Source organism: Aethalodelphis obliquidens, unplaced genomic scaffold (genome assembly GCF_003676395.1).
Source record: "Aethalodelphis obliquidens isolate GAN/ISIS:26980383/991018 unplaced genomic scaffold, ASM367639v1 scaffold20, whole genome shotgun sequence".
In the NCBI taxonomy this organism is placed as follows: domain Eukaryota; kingdom Metazoa; phylum Chordata; class Mammalia; order Artiodactyla; family Delphinidae; genus Aethalodelphis; species Aethalodelphis obliquidens.
Window position 1 is genome coordinate 3,974,602 of NW_020837964.1, and position 22,769 is coordinate 3,997,370.

The following is a 22,769-nucleotide window of genomic DNA, read 5'->3' on the forward strand; positions in this document are numbered from 1 at the left end:
TTCAGGCAGGTAACAGTGTACCCATTTTATAGACCAAAACAACTGAGTTTCTTCAAGGTTACAGGATGTGCCCAGGTTGTCACAGGTACGGAGAAAGGAGGGATTCCCCACGGGCGTTTTGGCTAGAATAAAAGCACTTTTTTCTAACCTAGATCCTTCTCTGTTTTTATTTTTTAAAGTAAAAACAGTAAAAAAAAATAATAACTTCTTGAATAAACAGAGGAGTCGAGAACAATAAAACCTTCACCGAGGTTTTTTCGATAATATTTTCAGTTCAGGGTTTGAACCGCAAAGTATATGCCAGATGACCCTCACCCTTGTCTGCAGGCTGAGTCGCGCCTCCCTCAGCCTTGAGCAATGGCTGTCGATTTCCCGGAGCTGCGCCCGCCCCCGCACCGGAAGCTCTGTGTTGTGCTCAGCGTGTGTGCAGGTGCCAGGCCCAACCGGGCACTTGTGGGCTTCCTCGGATATTCAGACTCTGCTTTCTGAGTGTCTGGGATGTGTGTCCCACAGCATCACATTCCCTGGCTCGGGATATAAACTCGCTTGACCTTTTCCCCATGAGCTTTAATGCAAATCCAGGGGCAACGGAGATGGGTTAATGACAGGGACATGCCCACCACGGTTTCCATCACCACCTGGAAGAGGAGAGAGGGAAGGGACCCAGGCGACGACAGGGAGAGGCTGCTCAGGGACCCATGGGTGGCGCACAACGAGTGTTTTATGTTGAACGTTACTAACGCTATTCAATAACAATGACAATATTATTAATGATAATAATGAGAAGCTGGCTGACTTCAAACTCACCTTGTCATCCAGAAGCAGCTCACAGAACTCCAGGAAGACCCACTTCTGCTGCTTCATGTACTCACGTCACCGATGGTGGCCACACCTTGGTGGCCAGGTCCCGGGTGGCACGGGGCTGGGGACGATGCTGAAAGGAGAGGAGAAAGGGGTTAGTCTCAGCCTGGCATCTGCCTAATGTCCACCAGAGGGCGCCATGGGATAGCAAATGCATGGGCACTGCACACTGCTCAGGCCACAGAAAAATTCCTACAACATTGGCGCATCCAGCTGGCCGGTCCACAAATATTTACTGAACACCTACTGTGTGCTGGCGAGGCCTCTGCCCTCAGTAAACACAAATATAAGAAATTAAATGTATAATTATATGCTGTGATAAGTGCTATAAAAGAACAGCAGCAGGGGGCTTCCCTGGTGGCACAGTGGTTGGGAGTCTGCCTGCTGATGCAGGGGACATGGGTTCGTGCCCCGGTCCGGGAAGATCCCACATGCCGCGGAGCGGGTGGGCCCATGAGCCATGGCTGCTGAGCCTGCGTGTCCGGAGCCTGTGCTCCGTAGCGAGAGACGCCACAACAGTGAGAGGCCCGCATAAGGCAAAAAAAAAAAAAAAAAAAGAACAGCAGCAGGGAGAGGGAGCATTAGCGAGAGTATCACAGAGACAGAAGAATCAGGGAGGGCCCCTGGGGGAGGGAAGGACTGTGCAAAGGCCCTGGGGCAGGGAAAGGCTTGGCAGTGAACTCAGAATTGGAGCTGGTTAAAATCAGAGAACACTGGGGTTGGAAGAGCTGGTGAAGCTCACGTGTCAGCCTACCAGGCTCAGAGAAGATGCTGAGGGGTTAACACGTGTGCACAGACACAAAGGTCATCAGCTGGGTGGGGCAGGGGCTCATCTGAAGCTGATTTCTCAAAGATGGGCTGACCATCTCCCCCAAGGCCCAGGAGCAAAGCAAACGGACTTCTCAAGATCAGGAATTTCAAAGACATTTCCGTCTTGGGTGGATTGTTAGGGAGGGGTCCTTGGTGGGAGCAGGGGTTGCATCTGCTGTGGAAAGCCACCCCAATGGGATGCAGGGGTGCGGGTTTAAGTGGCCAGGGAGGGGGGTCTGCACATGGCCTTTCTCTGGCCTCGGCCTGGGTGACACCTTGCCATCTAGGCACCAGGGGACGGTTGCTCACCGGTGGCCTTGCAGGCTCGCTGGCAGACACAGGGCTCTGCTCATCGCCCCAGAAATCTCGGTGACCAGGTGGCCTCCGTGAGGGTTACTCTGAGGGCAGGTCTGGCTTTCAGCCTAAGTGGCTGTGAGATACCATTGAAAGAGCCAGACAGGCTACAATGTCCATCCCTGCCACCTTCCAGCTGTGTGACCTGGGGCAAGCACCTTCACCTCTCTGGGCCTCAGTTTGCTCATCTTTAAAACAATGCAACAACAGTTCCTGCCTTGTGAAGACTTTGGGAGGATTAGAAAGAAGGAACCATACAGGGCTGACCGGGACGGTTGGTACACAGTAGGCACTCCAGAAACGGTAGCAACTATGACAGGCTGGTCCGATGAAGGGCTTTGCAGCCAGACCCGACGTGCAGCGGGCAGTCGGACTACTGGTCCATCTTGTTTGCCCTTTCTTGGTTTTTTTGGATTAACATGGAGTCCTCAGTTAAGATGATCTTGTAGGGTTGGGTTTTTTTAACCAAATAAAACCGTAACCAACTAAACAAAACCAAGTCCATTTATAACAAAGTCCCACCAGAGCAAACATTTGCAATCTCCCCAGAAAGCACTTTATCCATGGCAGGGAGGCCTGGGGAATTTTAAGAGGCTGCAGCTCGTGTCTTTGAAAACCACCAGCGCCTTCAGTTTGTCTGGGACTCTCCCCACTGGGGGTACTTTTCCATCTGCCCTCCTGTTTCCCAGCAAAGCCCAAGGCCTGTGGGCAGCCACCAAGGCGCTCTGGACCAAGGGTGGATGCTCTTGGGCAGCGGCCACAGACTGGTGGCCGTGACCTGGAACTGGCCCCCATGGGTGGGTCAAATACCCACAGTCAGTTGCTCCCATCTGTAAAACAGGAGGTTTCACCTAGAAATGCAGATTCATGGCTGCCTGGGCCCCATTCTTCCCTGGTCAGCAGCCTGGGGCCCAGGGCGGCCGTCCTTACATGCACAGTCATCGGGACAACGTTTGAATTCTTTTAAAGAACTTATGGGGGCAAAATTCACATAACATAAAACTGACCATTTTAAGGCATAATGCTCCCAGACTTCAGATAATACTACAAAGCTACAGTAATAAAAACAGCATGGTATTGGCACAAAAACAGACATATGGATCAATGGAACAGAACAGAGAGCCCAGAAATAAACCCACACACCTATGGTCAATTAATCTTTGACAAAGGAGGCAAGAATATACAATGGGAAAATGACAGTCTCTTCAGCAAGTGGTGCTGGAAAAGCGGGACAGCTGCACGTAAATCAATGAAGCTGGAACACACCCTCACACCACACACAAAAATACACTCAAAATGGCTTAAAGACCTAAATGTAAGAGAGGACAACCATAAAACTCCTAGAACAGCATAGAGGCAAGACATTCTCTGACATAAATCATACCACTGTTCTCTTAGGTCAGTCCCCCAAGGCAACAGAAGTAAAAGCAAAAATAAATGGGACTTAAACAAACTTACAAGCTTTTGCACAGCAAAGGAAACCATAAACAAAATGAAAAGAGAACCTATAGAATGGGAGAAAATGTTTGCAAATGATGTGACCAACAAGGGCTTACTTGCCAAAACATACAAACAGCTCATACAACTCAACAACAAAAAAACAACCCAACTGAAAATGGGTAGAAGACCTAAATAGACAGTTCTGCAAAGAAGACATACAGGTGGCCAACAGGCACATGAAAAGATGCTCAACATCGCTAATTATTAGAGAAATGCAAATCAAAACTACAATGAGGTACCACCTCACACCCGTCAGAATGGCCATCATTAAAAAGTCTACAAATAATAAATGCTGGAGAGGGTGTGGAGAAAAGGGAACCCTCCTGCACTGTTACTGGGAAAGTAAACTGGTACAGTCACAATGGAAAACAATATGGAGGTTCCTTAAAAACTACAAATAGAGCTACCATATGATCCAGCAATCCCACTCCTGGGCATATGTCCAGACAAAACTGTAATTCAAAAAGATGCATGCACCCCTATGTTCACAGCAGCACTATTCACAATAGCCAAGACGTGGAAACAATCGAAATGTCCATCGACAGAGGAATGGATAAAGAAGATGTGGTACATATACACAATGGAATATTACTCAGCCATAAAAAACAATGAAATAATGCCATTTGCAGCAACATGGATGCAACTAGAGATTATCATACTAAGTGAGGTAAGTCAGAAAGAGAAAGACAACTACCATATGATATCAGTTATATGTGGAATCTAAAATATGACACAAGTGAACCCATCTCTGAAGCACAAACAGACTCTCAGACATAGAGAACAGACTTGTGGTTGCCAAGGGGGAGGGGACTGTGGGAGCTTGGGGTGAGCAGCTATGTCTTTGCACAGAGGATGGGTAAACAACAAGGTCCTCCTGTGGAGCACAGGCAACTGTATTCAATATCCTGTGATAGAGCAGAATGGAAAAGAATATGGAAAAGAATATATATGTACAACTGGGTCACTTTGCTGTGCAGCAGAAATTAACACAACACTGTAAACCAACTACACTTCAATTAAAAAAAAGAAGAAAAACAACTGACCATTTTAAAGTAGACAATTCAGTGGCATTTGGTACCCTCACAGTGTTGTGTAACCACTACCTGTGTTTAGTTCCAAAGCATTTCCATCATCCCCCAAAAAACCCTAGACCCAACATCACTCCCGCTTCCGCAGCCCCCAGCGACCATTCACTCTGTCTCTATGGACTGGCCTGCTCTGGACACTGCTTGTGGACGGACTCACACGCTGTGCCTGGCTTCCTTCACTCAGCACGTCTTCGAGGCTCATGCGTGGTGGAGCGGGTCACGGCTGAGTAACACCCCATCACATGCTTGTATGCATATAACAAGCGTCCACCTCAATGCCACGCGGCAACCCCGTGTTGGGGGGGGGGCCTTCTCGCCAGCTGTGCTAGCCTGCTCTGGGCCTGTCCCCTCTCCCCCCGGCCCTGCTGGCTTTCTGCAACCCCGTGGGCTCCTCAGATGAGCAGCAAACATCCTCCCAGGAGCAGGGTCTCAGGTGGGTGAGAGACTTCCAGTCCGTGTCCTGGGCGTCCCGTACGTGTGCTCACACACACACGTGCACACATATGTAGCATAATGGCCCCATCCTGCAAGTCTGGCACTTTGTTTTTCACTTAACGATGTATCTTGGAGGTCGTTGGCTGCATGCTACTCCACCACACGGCTCTCCCATATCTAACGGGGTGCGGGGCCCTTGGCTCTGACCCTCACGTGGGGACAGCCCTGCCAGCACTCCCTCACCCAGCCTGGCCACGCCCTGGCCCCGTGCAGCCTGGAAAGGGAGGTCTGAGACATCCTCGCCACTTTCCTGGCCTCAAATCTCCCAGGGCCAACACTTGATGTGCCCTCGTTTTCCCAACACCTGACTTGGCATTCCTACTCTGCAGACATGGTATAGATGCTTGTTAATCACACAGATGGAAAAATGAACGACTACTTTTCACACACTGTTTAAGGCCTGGCTCAGTCACCACCTCCTCCAGGGAGCCTTCCCTCGTCACCCCAGGCTGGGTTAGGCCCCCCTTTAAGCCCACAGGCCCCGTACTCTCATCAAAGCAATTACGCCCACTGGGTGAGACTGTCAGCGACCACCCCGGCAGCTACTACTCCTCGGGTACCACCAGGAGTTGGCGGGACGCCCGGCACGGAGTGCTGAATGGACAGCCGGCAGATGCCTGGTGCACAGAGAGGGAATGCACGGCGGCCCACAGCTAAGCGTGCCTAGCAGGTTCGGCTTCCTCCGAGCCCTGTGCCGTGAGGGGGCAGGTATCATCACGACCACTTCGCGGATGAGGAGGGCGACGCTTGTAGAGGCGCAGCACCCTACGTGAGGCCACCCAGCTCCTAAGAAGGGCTGACCCCAGGCTGACCCCACCTCTCCAGCTCTCCCCAGCCCCGAACCTTGCTCCACCCTCCCGTCAGGGCTGGACAGGACACACAGGAGCAGAGCACGCTCTGCATCTCAGGGAACACGATAAGGTTCAGGGCAAGGCTCAGGGGGGGCTCGGCACCTGGCGCTCTCAGGACCCCAGCAGGAGGGTGAGGATGGTGGCGGAGGGAGAGGCGACCTCGGTGGGTTCTGTTTGAACACATGCTGTGCAAGCAACGGGGCCCTCTGACAATGGGGGGAAGAGGCTAGAGAAAGAGGCAGCCACTGACGACGACCTCCCACCAGCCCCAACCTCCCATGCCTGCCTCTCCCAAGGCTGGGCCGCCATGCCGGTCTGGCCCCAAAACTCGGGTTAGAGCTTGCCCCCCCCTCACCTCTCTTTCGGGAGACTCAGAGGAAAAAAAGAACATGTTCACTACAGGGAAAGCTCCAAAGATGTTACAAAGCTTCAGTTAAGGGAGAAGTGACGGAAGCAGGGGAGCCAGCGGCAGCACACGCGGATACGTTTACAGAACGGGCCCCCATCAGTTAAAGAGTATTTTGTCTTTGCCCACTCAGCTCCCTCCCACCCCGCTTCCCGAAGAGAGTTCTGTCTTTCTCAGACTGGTTCCACGTTGTAGGCAGAGGCGGGAGTAGGTAGAGGGGAACAGGACCCACAGAGGCCAGAAAACAGAGGGGAGGATCCTCCCTTTCTTGTGGAGAATCTAGATCCTAGGGGAGGCCATGAGGAAACAGGCACAACTGGAGAGAGGAAGCTCATTTCCATGACAAAAGCAAAGTGGAGGGGGCAAAGGGCAAAAGCGAGAGCTGACCTTTGCGGGGGATTGGGGGGCTGCGGGGGTCCTGGAGCTGCCGCAGGATGGACGCAAGACACGCAGGGGGCAGAGGAAGCAGGATGTTAAGAAGCACAACTGTGGGCTAAGGAGTGGATTCCCCTTGACGTTTGAGAGAAGGGCAGGGGGGAACCCAGGTTCCTTCCTAACCCGTTCTGGTGGCTGCACTACACCTCTCTGCGATGCTCTCTGGATTGGACCACCTGGAACCTCAGCTTGTTTAGGGTTCCACACGCAAAGCCCATCTCATAACGAGGAAATGATTTAATCCCCATCAGACTCAGAGAGGTCGGGGCCGTCGTTAGGCCACATCAAAGCTAAGGAGACTGAGGTGCAAAAAGCTCGCGTAAGTTGCCCAAGGTCACGGAGCTAGAGAGGGGCCAGGTCAGGACAAACCCTCGGGTGTTCCTGACTCCAAATCCCAACGTCTCTTCTCTCTCCCACTCTGTTCCGGGGAAGGATCCTATGACACTGGATCTTCTCTTTTTCAGAGTTTAATATTTCGGGCCAAATCTGAGTGTGGTCTGCTGTTTCCTCCAAAAATTTGGCCTGACCTCAGGGCACCGCTGCCCAGTCATTGGCAAGAGTCCTCTGCTGGCAGCGATGGGCTGGTGGGCAGGCTGCTCTGGGCATGACTCGGTAGAAACTGAGATAACTCAATAAAAGCTCTATTTACCTTTGTGGTCAAAACACACAGGACAATTTATAGATGTCAAATAGGATAATGGCCAGTGTTGGCACAGATGGGAGAATGGGTACCGCTGGTCTGCGTTAGTGGAAGTTTAAACCTGTACAACCTTCTGGAGAGCAGTTTGGCACTATGAATCTCATGTCTTAAAAATGCAAAACCTTTGACCCAGCAAGTCCACTTCTAGGAACACAGCCCAAGGAAACAGTCTTACCCACTACACTGTTCTCATTCCCACAGTGACCGACCTCAGACTGAGCTCCTACGGGGTCGGTGGCGTTCACATCCGACTGCTTAACTAGAGCAGCTGTTCTTCCCCGGACTCGTTTTGCTTCCCCACAATTGCAGGAGCATTTTGACTATATTTAAAATTAGTATCTAATCACGCATACACTTTTCTATGTATTTCATGGCTTGGCTTCCAATTCCAAAAGCAACAGAACTTTCAGCCTGGAGGGGACGTCAGGAATTTTCTAGTCCAACGTTTCCCAAAGTGGGTCCCATGGGAGGTGAAAGGGTAGTTGCAGCTGGATGCCTGCATGATGGGATAAGCTCGGGAAAATGGAACACGTGCTCACTTGCAGAATTTCTCAGGGGCTTTGCTAGATGATGAGCGTTGCAATCTCCACACGGCAGATAGAGGCGGCGGCATTAGTCTCCTGTGGCTGTTATAACACATGGCCACAAACTGGGTGGCGTCAAACAACGGAAGTATGTTGTCTCACGGTTTGGGAGACCAGAAGTCTGGAATCAAGGTGTCAGCGGGGCCAGGCTCCACCTGAAGGCTCTCAGGGAGGATCCTGCCTTGTCTCTTCTGGCTTCTGGTGGCCTCAGGTGTCCTTGGCCTGTGGCTGCATTCCTCCCCCCTGCACCTCTGTCTTCACACATGTGTCTTCCCTCTGTGTCTGTGCCTAAATTCCCCTCTTCTTATAAAGACCCTGGTCATTAGATTAGGGCTACTTTAGTCTGACCTCATTTAAACTTGATTACATCTGCAAAGACCTTATTTCCAAATGACGTCACGCTCACAGGTCCAGGCAGATGTGAATTTGGCGGGGGGATGCTATTCACCTCAGTATAGATGGAAAGACCTTGGGGGCTTCTGAGAGGGGAGGCCCAGGAGCGGACAGAAGTCAAGTTCTCCATGCATCCCTCGGCCTGCTACGTTGGGAGAGAGCACGCAGGGTGAGGGCGGGCTCACGGGGACACACAGCACAGCGGGGATACCACAGCATGGCCCAGGCGAGAAGACGGCGGCCTGGACCAGGCAGAGGCAGTGCAGGTGGAGAGAAGCAGCTGGCCTTGGACTTCCCTTTGCAGGTGAGCCACTATAAGGCGACCCAGCGTTTGGGTGTGAGATGCGAGAAAATGAGGCCTCAAGGGTGACCTCTGGGTTTTAGCCAGAGACACCAGAACAGCGGAGTTGCCATCAGTGCCAAGGGCCGACTAGTTACCGGACACAGTTCCAGGCAGAGCGATGTGGACGGAGGAAGCGGTCCTCCAGTGGAGCGTGGACCTAAATACAGAGCTCGCCCCGCCCCGCCCCACGCCCATCAGCCCTCCTGTGAGTCCAGGAGAAAGGCCACCAGGGCCTGTGTATGCTGGCCTCAATCCAGTCACTCCCGACGCCCCTGCTCCAGGGGCCCTGCGCTCCACTCACACCCGTCTCTCTGTGTACCCACTGCCTGTCAACGCGGGGGCCACAAGTCTTGGGCCCTCCCGCGTTGACATGGGGCCCTCCCGGCAACTGGGCCCTCCTACGGAGGACTGGGCTGGCCCTTCCCGGCGGGGCCGGGGGGGGGAGCTGCACAGGGCAGGACAGGTCCCTCGGGTGGGACTCTTGTGGCTTTCGGTGACTGCGTCTCTGGCTGGGCTGACCAGCTGGGCTCAGTGAATCCTGTGGGCACAACCTCAAGCCTGGAACCCGCTGCTGTTTCGTCGGGGCCAAGGGCGGTTCACGCTCATGAAAAAGGGTCTTGCTGCCCAGGCTGAAGGCACTCGCCAGCCGCCACGCCACAGGGTCACTTCCCAAGCTCGCCACAAAGCAGGCTAGAGAGCCACAGTCCACAGTCCTAATCTGAGCTCTGAGATGTCTGTGGACCTCTCCCTTCTGCTGGGAATTCAAAGGACTTGGTCCAACATCTGGGCGAAAAGGAGGCTGGCCCAAATTCCCGGCAACTGCCTGGTCTGAGCAGCAGAAGACGTGGCTGTGAACTGCTGAGGAATTTCTCGGGCGAGGGGTAGAGCCCTCAGAGCCTCGGTTTTCCTGTCTGTAAAATGGGATCTCGCTCCCACGTGTGCTGGGCGGGGATGGCTCTGTGACTTTCAGGCTCTGCCCTGTGGAGAAGCCTGGTCCGGGAAGATCCCACATGCCGTGGAGCAACTAAGCCCGTGCGCCACAACTATTGAGCCTGCGCTCTAGAGCCCATGCTCTGCAACAAGGGAAGCCACTGCAATGAGAAGCCCGCGCACCGCAAAGAAGAGTAGCGCCCTCTCACGGCGACTAGAGAAAGCCCACGCGCAGCAGTGAAGACCCAATGCAGCCAAAAATAAATAAAAATTAAATATATATATATATATATATATATATCTTGAAGTAACGGATGTGCAAAACCCACTGACCAGCACTGCAGGATCTCGTGGGTCTGATGTCCAGTCTAGGGCTCCTTGGGTTGTGGTCTGAGGGAGCTGGGGCACAGCTGGGGCCCGGCTCTGCCCACCTCCCTTTCCAGCCCTTGGAGAGCTGTGCTCCTCTTACCTCAGTCATGTGATGCTGGGTGAGCTGCCAATCACAGGGCCCCACCCCGAGTGGACATGTGATTCAGGCCTGGCCAATCATAGAACTCCTCCCCCCCAAGTGATAAGTCCACGGCTTAGCTATGTGACTAAGGCTGGCCAATAAAGGCCCTTCCCTGGAGCACCTATATTCTGAAACAGGAAGAGAGATGCTCTCCCTTCTCTTTTTGCATCAGGCTGGAGGACCTAAGCCCGAGGATACCAGCACTGTGTTTCCCACTGCTGGGAGAAAACCTGTTTACTCTCAGAGAAAAAGAGGTCCCCATAGAGCCCCCAAGGTGGGGAGAGATGGAGACAGCATGAGACGTCACGGCACTGAAGTGCCTGGTTACAGCCTTCACGGCTCCCAGAGTGGCCTCTGATTGGGAGCCTCTTCTGGTTTGAGTTTCTGTCACTGACAAATACAGGAGTCCTGTCCGATCCACAACCAACGGGGAAGGTCAAGAAGGCTCGCTCGGCAGCAAAGTTCCCAGAGGGGACCTTTAAGCTTCTCGAGGCTACGTGTAACTAAGAACTTTGCTTTTTATTTACTTATTTATTTAGTGGCGTCCTTTCCTTGAGAAACCAAATACAGTTTGCACCACGCAGACAGCACTTGAGACCGGTTTAAGGGATGGAGAGAGGGGAGGCAGGAGGAACAGGCGTGGGGCTGGTCCAGTTTTAAAGGGACCTGACAACTGGCCAAGAGCTAGGCATGCTCCAACCCTCTTTTTATTTATTTTATTTATTTTTATTATTATTATTATTTTTTTGCGGTATGCGGGCCTCTCACTATTGTGGCCTCTCCCGCTGCGGAGCACAGGCTCCGGACGTGCAGGCTCAGCGGCCATGGCTCACAGGCCCAGCCGCTCCGCGGCATGTGGGATCTTCCCGGACCGGGGCACAAACCCACGTCCCCTGCATCGGTAGGTGGACTCCCAACCACTGCACCACCAGGGAATCCCGCTCCAACCCTCTTGATGGCAGGAAGACCCCGACGGTTGAGGTGCTCCTCTGAAATCACACACAGGGCATTTCAAGCAGGACCTGACCCAGAACCAGCTCTCTTAACTCCAGAGCCCATGTCACCAGACTTCTGAATTTCACAGAAATTCAGAAAACTCTTTTTTTCAAAAATTAATTAATTTATTTATTTTTGGCTGCGTTGGGTCTTCATTGCTGCACGTGGGCTCTCTCTAGTTATGGCGAGCGGGGGCTACTCTTCTTTGTGGTGCGCGGCCTTCTCATTGCAGTGCCTTCTCTTGTTGTGGAGCACGGGCTCTAGGCGCACGGGCTTCAGTAGTTGTGGCACGTGGGCCCAGTAGTTGTGGCTCGCAGGCTCAGTAGTTGTGGCACACGGGCTTAGTTGCTCTGCGGCATGTGGGATCTTCCCAGACCAGGGCTCGAGCCCATGTTCCCTGCATTGGCACACGGATTCTTAACCACTGCGCCACCAGGGAAGTCCCAGAAAAGTCTTTTGAGAACTAACAAAGGATCAGTAAAGTTCAACGGCCATCTCTGGCTAGCATCCCTTCGTAAAACGATTACCCCCAACAACGGAGGAAGGACATAAGCTGTGAGCAAAGGCCAGGCCTCGCGTTTGGATATGTTCAGTTTGGAGGGACACTAGGTGGTTTCCTCAAAGCAATGACTACTGGGAAATGGGCAAGAGCAGGCAGTGGGTGTGCAAGTGTCCTGGGGCCGCCGTAACAAAGCGCCACAAACTAGGGGCTCTTAAAACAGCAGAAACGTATAGTGCTGGAGCCCTGAAGTCTACAATCAAGCTGTCAGCAGGGCCGAGCTCTCTCTGAGGGCTCTAGGGACGATTCCGTGGCTTACAGAAGAAGCACTCCAATCTCTGCTTTCATTTACACATGGCTTTCTCCCTGTGTGTCTGTGTCTAAATTCCCCTCTTCTTATAAGGACACCAGGCATTACATTAGGGCCACCCTAATCCAGTATGAACCCATCTTAACTTGATGACATCTGCAAAGACCCTATTTCTAAATATAAGGTCACACTCACAGATTCTGGGGGTTAGGACTCGAACAGATCTTTCCAAGGGATACAACTCAAGCGGGCTGAGCGGGCCAGCATTATGGGGCACCCCACCCCCAAGGTCCTTCCCACGCTGATAGCAAAGTGTGAGAAAGGCGGATCTGAGGCACGATGCCCTCCCAGATTAGGGAGAAGGCTTGGACTGCCAGGGACAGCTGGGGACCCCTGGGCTGTCCCACCTTCCCTCACGTTTCCCTTCCAGGGAGTAACTGTCTGGAGGTCAGCCAGGTGCCCACTGGCAAAGGCAGGCCAGGACACAGACCTTAGCTCCCGGCCAGGGCTAGACCACAACCTGGGGACCTTCCTGGGGAAGAAGGCCAGGAAAAGCCTCAGCCCCAGGCCAGGAGACCGGCCCCGCCGAGGGGACAGATTCACAGCAGAGGGAAATTCACACTTCGGCCTTTTGGAGGGCAGGAGGGCTTGACTTTGCTGTGAGGGCCCCTGTGTGCCCTCCCAGGACGCAGGTAGAGACACAGCAGCAGCCACCAGCCTGGCCGGACCTCAGTCCTCTGGACGGGGACCAGAGTTTGCTCACAGGCTCCCTGGTGACTGAGACTGCAGGGGGACTTGAGTCAACCGAAACTACACGCTTCCCAGAGAGGGGCGGTAACCAGCCTGAGGTCACACAGCAATCATTCAGAGCCAACGTGAGAGACGTGTCTCCCAGTTCTGCCCGTGAGAGCCTTTTACCCACCACGATGGCCTCTATCAGGGGAGGCTGTTGCCCTTGGGAACCAGGGCTGACCTTGTAATGGTTTTATAGAGCAGTCAGGAAGAAAATATCACCCACTTCCCAGCCAGACCTGCTGGACACCCGATGTTCGGGAGAAGGAAAGAGAGAAGGAACACTGACTGGACACCTACTGTGCACCACACGCTTCGAGCTCACATTCCTGCCCATCTTACCTGTGAGCAGCGCGAGGCCCAGGGCGGCTGGAGTCGGCCAAGGGTTCCCGTTCCCTCTCGGGATGTCAGTTCACCTCGCTGAGCCTCAGTTTACTCACACCTGTAAGATGGGATCACAAGCTCAGCGTCACAGGTGGTCACTAGGATTAGGGATCCCATCCCAGGAATGGGCACACAGTAGGTGCTCAAGAAAGGCGACGTTCGCTAATTATTAGAGAAGCGCAAAGCAAAACTGCAATTATGTCTCACACCAGTCAGAATGGCCACCATTAGAAAGTCTACAAATAACAAATACTGGAGGGGATGTGGAGAAAAGGGAACCCTCCCACACTGTTGGTGGGAATGTAAGTTGGTGCAGCCACTATGGAGAACAGTATGGAGGTTCCTTAAAAAACTAAAAGCAGAGTTGGCATATGATCCCATACTCCCACTCCTGGGCATATATCCAGAGAGAACTATAACTCAAAAAGATACCTGCACCCCAACGTTCATAGCAGCACTATTTACAATAGCCAAGACGTGGAAGCAACCTAAGTACCCATCAGCAGATGAATGGATAAAGAAGATGTGGTACGTATATACGATGGAATACTACTCAGCCATAAAAAGTAATGAAATAATGCCATCTGCAGCAACAGGGATGGACCTGGAGATTATCATACTAAGTGAGGTAAGTCAGACAGAGAAAGACAAATACCATATGATATCACTTATCTGTGGAATCTAAAATATGACACAAATGAACTCATCTACAAAACAGAAACAGACTTGTGGCTGCCAAGGGGGTGCGGAGGGACAGAGTGGGAGTTTGGGGATTAGCAGATGCAAACTATTATACAGAGAATGGATAAACAACAAGGTCCTACTCTAAAGCACAGGGAACTACATTCAATATCCTGTGATAAACCATATGGAAAAGACTATGAAAAAGAATATATGTAGGGCTTCCCCGGGGGCGCAGTGGTTGAGAGTCCGCCTGCCGATGCAGGGGACACGGGTTCGTGCCCCGGTCCGGGAGGATCCCACGTGCCGCGGAGCGGCTGGGCCCGTGAGCCATGGCCGCTGGGCCTGCGCATCCGGAGCCTGTGCTCCGCAACGGGAGAGGCCACAGCAGTGAGAGGTCCGTGTACCGCAAAAAAAAAAAAAGAATATATGTAGATGTATAACTGAACCACTTTTCTGTACGGTAGAAAATAACACAACATTGTAAATCAACTCTACGTTAATCAATTTAAATAAAAAGAAGAAAGGTGATGTTTTCTATCGCTGCTGCAATACATTTCCACAAACTCTGCAGCTTCAACAACACACGCTCAGCATCTTCCATCCGGAGGTCGGAAATTCAACACGGGGCTCACTGGGCTTACACCGAGGTATCAGTGATGCTGCCTGAGGTTCTAGGGGGCAAGCTATTCGTCGCCCTTTCAGCTTCTAGCAGCGGCCCCTGGTCCTTGGCTCACGGCCCCCTTGTCCGTCTTCAAAGCCAGCGACACTGCATCTCTGAACCTCCTCCACTGCCTCCTCTTTCTCTGACCACAGCTGGGAAAGCGTCTCTGATTTCAAGGACTCATGTGATTCCACTGGACCCACCCGGATCACCCAGGATCATCGCCCCGTCACAAGGTCCTCAACTCAAGCACGCCTGCAAAGTGCCTTCTGCCACGTCAGGTCACGTCCACAGCGACTCCGGGGATTAGGCTGCGGTGGGGGCAGGCAGCGGGCGTTACTCTGCCGACCACAGGTGAGCTGAATTTCATAACGCGAGGGGCGCCTGGGCTGGTCTCGGCAGTTCTTTTTGGAAGAAGAGGATTCCACTAAAACCAGCTCCCTGGAGGGCCGTTTCCCATCCCTGCTGTTTTTGACTCTTTTCAAAGAGGCTCTGTCTAGCCAAGGAGACAGGGTCAGGGCTGCCAAACCTTTGCTTCAAAATAAACCCTACTCGGAAATTTCCACGGGACCAGGCCCTTTTCTCCCCCCTCCCCCCAGAGACCTGCCTGAAATCCCAAACCAAGCGGGACGTCTTATAGCAAGACCATCAGACCCCAAGCTCTCCCGAGAAGGAGGTTTTTGTTGCGGTTTGGGTGTTCTTTTCTCTGTTTGTGTTCCCCTGTCCAACTAGACAGCACTGGGCATACTGTTACGCAGGCAGTGAACTGGTTCAGGACATCACCCTCGACTCAGGAAAGGGTTTTACGGTTGTCATCCTCAAAAGGACCTAATCTGTCCCCCCACCCAGCTTACATTCCCCAGGGTCCCTCCCCGTTGCCTTCAAAGAGCGCTCAGCTATTTCACAAGCTCCGCACATTCACAGCGAGCGTATCTTATGCCGACAGTGAGGCGAGCACGTAAATCCCACTTGCCTAACACCCAGCATCTTCCGATTTTATTTGATTCACCCGGGAAGTCACTATTTACCATGGGCTCAGCATCAGATGTTTTGCACGGGAAGGCGTGCACTTGTTTTGGATTTCAAGCAGGTTCACAGGGACAGACGTCATCTCATGAATTCCCCCAGCAGTGTCCTCACGTTCCTGGTGAGCAGAAAGGGTGGGACGGCGAGGGGCCTGGGTTACGGTCACTCAGCCCGTAAGCGGCAGGGCTGGGTTTGAAGCCGGGTCCCCTGGCTTTAAAGCATCCCAATTTACTGCGGCCGCACTCATCCTCTCTTGTGATACCGTGACAGAAAAAGAATGTATATTTGGTCCTAAAACCTGTGTACTTTGCTGATGGGGAGACAGGGGTGTCCTTGGTTATCCGTAACAAGCCCCTCTCCACCACACCTGAGTTCATGCTAACGAGGTGATTCTTGGCGGCTCCCAGAGAGCGTCAGCACGGGGGCCAGGTGCCGGAGGCACCAATCCTGTGATTAGAGTATTGGAACTTGCAGCTCCATCCCCGACCTCCAGGGAGGCACGTGGGGCATCCCCAGCGGCAAATGAGGTTATCGGCCATGCTTACATAATGGAACCTCCATGAAAACGCTTCTGGGTTGGTGAACACACCCACGTGTCGAGAGGGTGTGCACCCCAAACTCCACGGGGACAGAAGCTCCCACACTTGGGACCCTTCCAGACCTCTCACTACGTACCTCTTCGTCTTGTTATTCATCTGTATCCTTTACAATAGATGTAAAGGATTTACAATAAAAGTAAATGTAAGGAAAGTATTTCCCTGAGTTCTATGAACCATTATAGCAAATTATTGAACCTGAGGCGGGGGCTGTGGGATTCCCTGATTTGTTGCCAAGTCAGAAGGAAGGGTGGGTGAGCTGGGGACCCACCACTTGCGACTGGCATCTGAAGTGGGGGCAGTCTTGCGGGACTGAGCCCTTAACCGTGGGGTCTGCTCTCACTCTGGGTGGTTAGTATCAGAATCGAATTAAGTTGTAGGACACCCAGCTGGCGTCCACAGAGAACTGGAGAATTGCTTGGTGGAGAAAACCTACGTGTTTGGCGTCAGAAGTCTTAGGAGCAAAAAACAGATCTTAGTAGTAACTATATTCATTCATGTATCAATTCATTCCATGTTTAGCAAGTTCGTTAAGTCAACTTTGCACTGCAGTAAGTGACGAGCAAAACAGGCACATCCCTACCCTTCCAAACGCGCTGACAAGGGAAGAACCACCTCCAGATCAGTGTCTCTCCACCCGCTACGCCCAGGACTGTGTAACTTATCAACAGAAACAGCAGAGAGTCTGATTCAGTTGGTGTGTAGTGGGGCCATCACACCGGTAATTAAAATTTTTCTTTTAAATTTAGTTACGCAGTGGGCTGAATAAGGGCCCCCAAACATAGCAGGTCCGAATCCCTGGGACCTATCAATGTTACCTTATATGGCAAAGACTCTGCAGATGTAACTAAGGATCCTGAGATGGAGAAATTATCCTGGAGTATCTGGTGGGTTGAGATGCAATCACACGTATCCTTATGAGGGAGGCAGAGGGAGATTACACAACCACAGAGGACAAGGCAGTGTGACAGCAGAAGCCAGGAGAGCAACCAGAAGCTGGAGGAGATAAAGAAGGTCCCTCCCCTAGAGCCTCCAGAGAGAGGACAGCCCTGCGACACCTGATTTCACACTTCTGGCTTCTGGAACTCTGAGAGAATACATTCCTGTTTCTTTAAATCACCAAGTTTTGGTAATGTATTACAGCTGTCACAGGAGGCGAATACAAGGCGTAACAGTGCAAATCTCAAGTGCACGGCACGATGAATCGTTATATGCGCACACCACGTGTCACCATGGAGACCAAGACAGAACATTCCCAGCGTCCCAGGTTTCTGGTCACTACCCTCCCTGGAAGTATCCACTCTCCCCACCTCTATCACGATAGACTGGCTTTGCCTGTTCCTGAGCCCCATATACGAGGGATCACACGACATGTACTCTTGTGGGAGGCCTCCTTTGCTCAACTTCATAGCAGTGCAATTCATGCCTGTTTTGGGTTTTTTTGGTCTTTCTTGGTGAGTATTATTCCACTATATGAATATATACGATTTGTTCATCTAGTCTCCTATGGATGGACATCTGGGCTGTTCCCAGCCATCAGCTATTAATAATACACCCACAGGAACATAGTCCTACAGTCTTTCGTAGACGTGCCTCATTTATCTCAGGCCCACACCTAGGAGTGGACGTGCGGGGTCTGGAATGGTCATTGTCTGTAGCTTCCAGGTGATTCAAATGTGCAATGAGGTGTGAGAACCACTCTCCAGGCCAATGGCTCTCAACTGGCAACGGTTTTGCCCCCCAGGGGACAGCTGGCAAGCTCTGGAGACACTTTTGGTTGTCACAACTCAGAGCTGTGCTAAGAGTGTCTTGGGGAGAGAGGTCGGGGCTGCTGGTTAACGTCCTGCAGCACACGGGGCACCCCCCTACCCAGCGCGCACGCGCACACACACACACACACACAGAGGAATTAGCCAGCTCCCATGGTGGGACCTGAGGGTGGGAAACTCGACCGTAGCCAGAACGCGCGACCCCACACGTGAATAACCCACCTGCACGTAAGCTGCAGCTCATAGGGCCCGGCCCCGCTTGGAGGGGCGGGACCGGCTGACGGTGGTGAGGCGCCGAGGCCTGGCTGCCCTGGGTGAGCCCTGGAGACACGGCAGGCTGCCCCGTCGAGAATGGGGAGCTGCCCTCAGCTGTGGGCCTTTCGCTGAAGCTCCGAGGCATCTTCCTGCCCCACGGGTGCCAGTGTGGACTTCTGACATCATGCCTCGCTCAGGCCTCTCTTCCTGCGTCTGCTGACTCCAGGGACACAGAAAGCCCCAGAGGCCGGGGACCATGACTTAGCCAGTCCTCCGATTCTGTGCAGCGAGCACTGAAGTGAGGTTGCCGCGTGGGACACGGGACATGGGAACAAAGTTCCAAAGGGCAGCCTTCCCCCCAGCTCTGTCTACAGGGGGACGTTTAACGGCGTCGCACAGGCAAGCTCACGGGGTCCGCGTGTGACGGAGACCGTCTGGCCGCTCACCACCCCACACCCCAATCGCTTCCTCTTCCTCCAGGGCACACAGCCGGACTGGTATTTCCCAGCGTCCCTTGCCGTCAGGCGAGGTCACGTGACTGAATTCTGGCCAATGGGATTCACGTGGAAGTCATGTGCTTCTCTAAAAACCTCCCACACCTGCTCCTTCCTGCCCTGTCCCTTCCCACCAGCTGGAAGCAAAGGGCTCCTGGGGGCTGGCAGACTTCTCTGCCTTCAGTTGCTAAATTGCCTTGTGGAAAAGCCCTTAACACCTGCTCTCCATTATCGAGAGGAAAACAAACTTCAATTGCATTTAAAGTCATTGAAATGTGGAGACTTGCTTGTTGGGGCAGCTAGCATACCCTTAACTAGTAAACTATATTTCTGCCAACTGGCGGGAGGCGGGGGTTGAGTTTCAGCTCCACTCCTCTCCGCAAAAAGCACTTAAAATGCAGAATGAGGAAGAGGATGCTGAGTTTGCAGAAAAAGCACAGCTGCCGAGGAGACCACTGAATAACGCGTAACTCGGGAGCTGGGAGAGCTGAGCACGGGGCGGGCGTTTCTCAAGCTGTGCAGTGGGGTTGTTGAAATTTACGGATGAGCAAAAACGAGTGATCGTTCTTTGCTCTCCTTTAAAATATATGTGCATAATATTTATTTTATTAATGTACACATTCATATTTAAAATCACGTTAGAGGCTTCCTTAGGAATACAGCCATTTTCTACTCTCACGTTTCATGGACTCATTCTGTTCAAACTGTCCTTGGGTTTTCACAGCAGGGCTTTGTCATCTCTTAGAGCCACAATGCTGTTCTTTTGCTCGCATTACGATATCTGAGTTGGGGGACTCTCTGAATCCAGATGTTACTTTGACCGCTCCCCAGCTTCACTGTTCCGTGATCCTCCATCAGGGTCCCTGTGGTCCTTCCAGTGGTGACCCCCTCCCCCCAGGAGCTCACCAACCTGCCCCCACAGCCCCATTCCACATTCCCCACTGGGGCACACGGAACTTCTCAAACCCCCGCATGCCACTCCCAAGCCATGGGAAGCAGGGGGTCTTCTCTCGGGCCCCAGTCTCCACCGTTTCTATTCTATCATTCGGGGCCATTTGGGAAGTGGTGCTGGGCTGTGGGGTCCTGGGCCTCTTTGCCTTCAAATCCCCTCCTGGTCCTTTCCTTCCTCTGTCCAGTTTCTCAGCCATTCCATCACCTGCATCATCAATTCCCTGCATTCAGTACCCTCCACTGAAATGCCCAGGAGGCTGTCTGCTTCCTGGGCTGGACCTTGACTGCTGCGTGGGCCCACAATGAGGCTCTCTGCCATGGGCCACCTTTCCAGGCCCACCGGGGAGCGGGGAAAGGCTGCATGGGGCCTCCGTCTCCCCAGCAGAGGGCTGCAGCCAGTCTCTGTCTCTCCCACTGGCCCTGCCCCCCAGCTCTTCCTCTCCATGTGCTTTTCTCTTCCCTCAGCTGCCTCTTGCAACCTCCCGGCCCTGATTCACACCGAGGTCAGTCCTCCTGCGTGACTCTTCATGGGACACGGCTCAGCAATGGGAATTCCAGGAATATTTACTCATGCTTGAAAGCCCGGCTTTCAAGACCACTGTCTCACCAAGGATTAGAAAGAAAACTCAATTATTTTCCTGCTCAAAGCTGTATGTTTATACCTTTGTAGTCATTCTCCTCCGCCCTGAGCAACAAGCCACATTTCGTGGCCCTGTTGTGATAGCAGAAGGGGTGCTGATAGGGGCACCCCCGAAAAAATTACTGGGCTATTTCCAAATCTTCTTCCCCTACAGGAGTAAAGCCAGTAGCCGGCAAGGAACAGAGCATGTTCACGGGAGGACAACTTTTGTAGAAATTGGTGGATCCGTGGTTGCTGCCCTGTGCCTGCTCCTCTGCAAGGGCAGGTACTGGCGACTGGGAAGGGAAACTGGGTTCCAGGGCCAGAGGGAGACTTGAGTGCACTTTGGAACGGTCACACTTTCCGAAAATGAAGGAGGAAAAACATCTCCTCTCCCTCTCCACAAAGTTCATTTGGCTCAATCGCCCTGTCTGAAAATAAAGAAGAAAAGCAGCTGATAAACGTCTCCTGCTCGAGGCTGTCCTTTGAGGAAGAACCCAAGCCATGACTCATCACTCGCCTGTGATAAGCATTTGCAGTTTCAGGCAGAAACAGGCCACAAGCATGCAAGGGAGGGTGGGGGCAGCGGCCACGGAATCCCCTGCTTCTGGCTGGTTGGCGTTTATCTGCCTTTGGTAATACGGGGGGATTTGAGTGGCCATCATTCCATCGGCCCTCGTTTGGGGAGGGGGGGGTGTCTGTCCGAACACTCACAAGCACACACCCATGTGAGGTCTGAGATTACCCAGGATGCGAACGGGAAGGTAATCAGGGTCCCTCCCGTCCTGTCTGAAGTCAGACCCAGACCAGGCACCCGCTGGAGAAAACGCAGGCCAGCCAGACCTTTCGCTGTCTGGGTCTGCTCCACGCAGCCCTGGCATGTCCGTCTGGTGTCTCCTGGACAGCGTGGCTTGGTGGCATGCCATTTGGGAGGCTGGCCCCTGGGAGCTGTGTCCACCAGCATTAACGGGGCGGGCAGTCTCAGAAGGATTGCATCTCCACAGCCTGCGGGCAAGGGCTTAGACACAAGCTCAGGACAAGCCCTGGCCGAGAGCGCTGCGGACGCCAGTCCTCACACAACCACCAGAGGGCGCTGTCCAGCTCCAACCCCCGACCGCACTCCCCTTCTGAAAACCTTCCGTGGCTCCCCATGGCTCTTAGGATACAGGCCAGCTTCATAAACCCGCTTACAAGGCCGTGAATGATCCGGCCGCTGACCTTTCCAACTTCATCTCCATCTCCATGCTCTGTGCTCCAGCAGTGATGGCTTGCTTCCAGTTTCTGGAGAGGACACTTCCTGCATCCACAGGGCTTTTGCCATCACTCTGCCCACTTCTCAGAGGCTCTCCCATTCATCTCAACCTACAGAACCCTAGTCAACATCTTTTAGGTTTTATCATAAGCATCAGCTCAGCCGCAGAGGGAGGTCTTCCAACGCCCCCAATGAGGTTACGTGGCCGTGTTTGGTGCCCTGGTGTCTTGCGCTTCTTGGTAGCCCTTGCCATGGATGCAATTAAATCATTAATTCTGTCGTGGTTCGTTCACTGTCTCCCCAGCTAGACCGTCACTGCGTGAGTTACGGTGTTCCCTGCGGACCCTCAGGCCCACATAACGCCCATATTGCAGTGATAGTAGACGTTAGTGCAGGTCTCCGAATATCTCTGGACCTCATTCTTCCGGGCACCTGGTAGGATTGCGTTTTCCGCCCCCTTGTGGTGGGGACACGTCACTGCCTAGGTGAGAGCCTTTAATCGCCAATGTGACCCCTGCCACAAAGTTGAGATGGCGGCTGCTCCTTTAGCTGGGGTCCCTCAGTCCCTATGACGATGAGAACTCCCCTGCCCCCTGTGAGGAACATGGAGAAGGACCACTCCTGCCATCTGTCACCTGTGACCCACCATCTGCTCGTCACATAGAAATATCTCAAACACACACACATACCCCCTCGACACACTCAGAAACACACAGACACACGAGCATGGACATTCCTACCACCTAGCATAGTGCCCGGCACGCAGTCGGTGCTCAACATGTACCTATTTAGTAAAAGAATAAATCATTAAATGAATAAATAACTAAATCAATTAAGTGCTCACTGTGCGATAGGTGCTGGAGGAAACTCCCAAACACACAGTGTCTGGGGTCAGCGTCCCCACATCACACCCCCGAGGTGAGGCTTTGCGCGCAAGTGCTCCTGGGATGGCGGCCTGGGAGTCGGACGGGACAGGTGCGACTTCAGGCCCAGTCCCGGCCTCAGCCTGATGCAACGTGCAGGAATCCCGCGTGATACACACGGAAATGCTGCAGGAGGGAAAAACATCTTAACGAGCTTGCCCTGAATAGGAAAGGCGAAGGGGAGGGGAATTACCCGGCCGCCTCTGCCAGAATCAGCCAGGGCCCCAGGGGCCTCAGTTTCCCCCTTTATAAGTGCACGATGGGCTGCTGTGAGCCTCAAGCAGGGGGCTCCTACTG

At 53.0% G+C, this 22,769-nt stretch overlaps 1 long non-coding RNA gene across 1 annotated transcript in view; it reads right to left on the reverse strand.

The window, feature by feature from the left end:
* The window catches only part of LOC113626995 (uncharacterized), a 43,656-nt gene extending 24,863 nt beyond the window's left edge, over positions 1–18,793 (reverse strand). Inside the window, exons 1-3 of the long non-coding RNA XR_003435383.1 lie at positions 18,201–18,793; positions 13,201–13,300; positions 808–934 (exon numbers count right to left, since the gene is read on the reverse strand). This is a non-coding gene — a long non-coding RNA (uncharacterized LOC113626995). The remainder of the gene's footprint in view (positions 1–807; positions 935–13,200; positions 13,301–18,200) is intronic.
* Positions 18,794–22,769: the final 3,976 nt, after the last annotated feature.